The sequence below is a fragment of the Oratosquilla oratoria genome, chromosome 7 (assembly GCF_046742065.1).
Source record: "Oratosquilla oratoria isolate Oo_2021 chromosome 7, ASM4674206v1, whole genome shotgun sequence".
Lineage (NCBI taxonomy): Eukaryota > Metazoa > Arthropoda > Malacostraca > Stomatopoda > Squillidae > Oratosquilla > Oratosquilla oratoria.
Window position 1 is genome coordinate 5,141,754 of NC_134783.1, and position 5,000 is coordinate 5,146,753.

Sequence of the window (5,000 nt, forward strand, 5' to 3'; positions counted from 1 at the left end):
ATATTGATTTTCGATTAAGCTGATTGCTCTCAGTCCAGAGATATGATCATTATAAGGTTAGAGGCTATAGATTTTTTAATATATAAATCGTTTTACTTTTTCCTTAGCATGGTAATTTATGCATATGATATTTTTTTCGGATATTTTCTTTCTTTTCTTACAGAATACAGTCTTACAATTGAGAATATAATGTTCAAGATAATAAGTGAAGATTGCATGTATCTATTCTTAAAGGGTATTTTTTTCTAATAATGTAATAGAAAGAAACAAATTGTCCTTTGAAGACTGGCCAACTGAGTTGTCATTTAGTACACTTCCCACATAGACGATATAATTAATGAAGTATAGTTCAAAGTATTAAGATTCATCTGGATAAACACCCAAGCAATGTGGCACGTTTTCCTAATGTTGACCCTAGTCACAGGGTTGTCTCCGCAAGAGACAACCCTCGATGGAGGAGACGAAGAAGTGGACGCCCACAAAATTCATGGCTGGGGCAAGTTGATCGAACCTGTCCAGAGTTATTTGGAGGTTTGGGAAGGAAGGAAGAGTAGCTGCATGGGAGCTTCTTCGGAGAGACCGTGAAGGGGACTGGCGCCGGCGTGTGAGTAAAGCAACGCGCTCCCTGGCGTATGCCCCCAATTGATGATGATGAATATACCCTCGTTCTTACCAACTAGTTATCTTGCTTACCCGTTTTATTTGCCTGTTTGAATGTTTATCTAATTCCTTATACGTCTACTTGCACATCCGACCTCGTTATGGACCAATAGGTCTCTTGCCAGGCTCATGCTTTTCAACTGTAATCAAGTGTAGCTCAGTCTTTGTTTATATCGAATTGGAGACTCCATTAAGACACATTCCCAACTATGCATGTTTTCGATGGGCCATGGCTTTGTCAATCAAATGATGAAATTATTGTTTTGAGTCCCTTCTGCCCGGAAACAGTCTCGGTCCCTCTCATAGATCTATTCTCTCTGTAAAGAAACTTTGGTCTGCTATTTGTGTTGAGTGTGGGACTGTTTTTATGCAAACAGGAAAAGCAGGTGATCAGTTGCCTTTTTTCACCTCTCCCCATATGATTTATTTATTTATTTTTCTCAAAAAGATCATGAAGATGAATAAGATGAAGATAAAGAGGAAGAGGAAGAAGAAGATAAAGAGGAGGAAGAAGATAAAGAGGAAGAAGAAGATAAAAAGGAAGATGAAGAGGAAGAAGAAGATGAAGATGAAGAATAACATAAAGAGGAAGAAGAAGATAAAGAGGAAGATGAAGAGGAAGAAGAAGATGAGGAGGAAGAAGAAGATGAAGAGGAAAAAGAAGATGAAGAGAGAGAAGAAGATGAAGAGGAAGAAGAAGATGAAGAGAAATAAGAAAATGAAGAGAAAGAAGAAGATGAAGAGAAATAAGAAAATGAAGAGGAAGAAGAAGATGAAGGGGAAGAAAAAGGTGAAGAGGAAGAAGATGATGAAGAGGAAGAAGAGGAAGAGGAAAAAGAAGATGAAGAGGAAGAAGAAGAGGAAGAAGAATAAGAAGAGGAAAAGAAAGATAAAGAGGAGGAAGATGATGAAGATGAAGAAGATGAAGAAGATGAAGAAGATGAAGAAGATGAAGAAGATGAAGAAGATGAAGAAGATGAAGAAGATGAAGAGGAAGAAGAAGAAGAGAAAGAAGAAGAAGAGGAAGAAGAAGATGAAACGGAGGAAGGAGAAGAGGAAGAAGAAGAAGAGGAAGAAGAAGAAGAAGAAGAAGAAGAAGAAGAAGAAGAAGAAGAAGAGGAAGAAGAAGAAAAGACGAAGAAGAAGAAGATAAAAGAAGAAGAAGAAGAAGAAGAAGAAGAAGAAGAAGAAGAAGAAGAAGAAGAAGAAGAAGAAGAAGAAGAAGAAGAAGAATAATAATAATAATAATAATAAGAAGAAGAAGAAGAAGAAGAAGAAGAAGAAAAAGAAAAAGAAGAAGAAGAAGAAGATGAAGAAGAAGAAGAAAAAGAAAAATTAGAAGGAGAAGAAGAAGAAGAAGAAGAAGAAGAAGAAGAAGAAGAAGAAGAAGAAGAAGAAGAAGAAGAAGAAGAAGAAGAAGAAGAAGAAGAAGAAGAAGAAGAAGAAGAAGAAGAAGAAGAAGAAGAAGAAGAAGAAGAAGAAGAAGAAGAAGGAAAAAGAAACCGAAAATCAATCATATGTTGAGCCAGATCCGGAGATCGAGAACCGGCCCATGGAGACTGCAGCACCTCCAGAAAGATGTGGTGTTGATGAATTTGGATACAGATACTGGGAAAATGATTGTCTCCGACGAACATTTATCAGGAATACAATGTGTAAGAGATCATCTTTAGTCCTGCCGTGATATAGGAATGAGCATCAGTGGCTGCAGCATCACTATCAATAAAAGAAATTGATAGTGATGAAATATGTAAAGTAGGCCACAGTAACAAAGGGGTCAAAAGAAACTGAACTCCTTTAGCGTGAGATTGAGATTCTCCCCTAAATTGAAAAAAAAAACCGCATCTGGCGTTAACCAGAAAAATCTTAAAAGTGCGAAATTATAGCAGATTGGTTAACTGAGGCAGTCTTTACCCCTTCAACATAAGATAATTTGTCAAACGTTAGCCAGAATAAAATACAAAAGTGTGACATCTCAGCGCATTGGGAGGGAGGGGGGGGGGCGCTGATGTAGTACGCTAGCGTGCGCACATAAAACCACTAATTTGGAGTTTATGGCCTCACTTTCTTTCCAAATACAGCCCAGTCTCCAACGCACCTGAAGAGGGAAATAGTTTTATATAATTAGAATTCTGGCTAAGATTATTCTAGGCAGAGCTGGTGGATTCAAAGAATTACTTGGCTGAGCGCAAAGTTTTTTTCTCTGAAGTATATTCGGATTTAATATCAAGCAAAGCTGTCCGTCTCTTCGATGAGCTAAGTTAAAGGTTTAAATAACCTCAGTAATATATTAGCAATATATATATATATATATATATATATATATATATATATATATATATATATATATATATTAGCAATATATATATATATATATATATATATATATATATATATATATTAGCAATATATATATATATATATATACATATATAAAGAAGTGGGGGCAGGGTGTTGGCAACTTGAAGAGAAGAATCTAGCAAAAGATGGGTTGGAATAGATTCCTAACACGCACAGTGAAGGTAACAAGAATATTGGTACCTACCGTTAGTGATGGGACGATACCAGTATTTTTAACGATCTCAATGCAAGTCCCGATACCGCCCCAAACTTCCAATTCCAATAAATTATTGATATGTGTACATAAGAGTAATATCGGGACTCGTATCGGAATCGTTAAAAATTTTGGTATTGTCCCATCACCACTTCCTGGTATGCAGTATCTTGGTATCTGGAAAAAGAAACCTAGGAAACTATCACAGGAATTCCCCACGAAGGAACAAACTGAATCTTTTGTTTGTCTTTGTTACCGAGGCGAAGATTTTTTTGATCGTTTGTGATTGAAGCCCCTTTCGATACCAACGCACGATCGCAAAGCGTCCAAGAACTTACTTTCCCAGCGGACACCCGAACCTTACGAACAAATTACGTTCCGAACGGTCAGTCATAACTCGAAATGTTCGTGAGTCATTCTTTCAATATCATTTAAAAGTCACTTAAATCTACATGCATAGGTAATTGTGATATAAAGTCAATACTTGTTTTCTTATCCTAAAAACATTACTAATGATGCATAAAATATAAATAAGTTGTAATACAAATACTTTAGAATCAGATACCTTACCTTTGAAACTGATAAAGTAGACCTACCTGAGGCTTCATTCGCATGTCTGAAAGTTTGCAAGTAGAATGTTCGTAAGTAAAGGAGCGTCTGTACACGAATAAATAGTTTGCTGTTGATTATCTAATATATCCATATACCACGATAGAGACGCAAGGTTGTCCACAAGAATAGAAGCGCTAGTAAACAACAGTCCAGAACGACAATATATTCATATACACAGCAACTTCTTGATAAGTGTAGTTTTTCCTTTCACTATAACATGATGCAATAATAACGAGAGACCATAAAGACGTAAAAGGTTAATTATTCGAACTGCTTGAAAGGGATTCATTAGGTTCCTGAGTTTGGCGTTGGAATAATAGACAAATAAATAAGTAAATAAATGAACAAAGAAATCAATAATTGAATAATGAACGGAGAAATTAACAAAAATTTGAACAAGTAAGTTGATGAATAGTTTAATGGATAAGAAGATAAACAGATATATAAAAGATGAAACAGGTGCTTTTATAACTAGTAAACCATAAAACCAAAAGGGAGTACTATGGGAATACCATCAAATATCAAAGTTGTTTCATATATATATATATATATATATATATATATATATATATATATATATATATATATATATATATATGTATATATATATATATATATATATATATATATATATATATATATATATATATATATATATAATATATAGTTCGTCCACATTTGGAATATGCTGTTTCTGTATGGGCACCGAATCTCATTAAAGACATTGACAGACTGGAAAAAGTACAACGGCGAGCCACAAAACTGATTCCAAATACAAAAAATAAATCATAAGAAAATCGACTAAAACATATGAATCTGTTTTCCCTTAAAAAGCGTAGACTCAGAGGTGACTTGATACAGGTCTTTAAGATTTTAAAGGGAATTGACAACATCAAAAGTGGCAAAATTTTCACATTGAATGAGAATCAGACAAGAAACAATGGCCTCAAACTGTCCGGAAATAAATTCAATTTGGAAGTAGGTAGAAACAACTTTGCCAACCGTGTAGTTAATGAATGGAATAAACTTCCTGCACAGGTGGTCCAATGTAGTTCAGTTCGAAGCTTAAGAATCATTTAGATAAACACCTAAGCAAGATGCTGTAATGATTATAATTTACCTTATATTATTTGTTTTTGTTTTGTTATCATTTGTCTGTCTGATTTTCATTTAT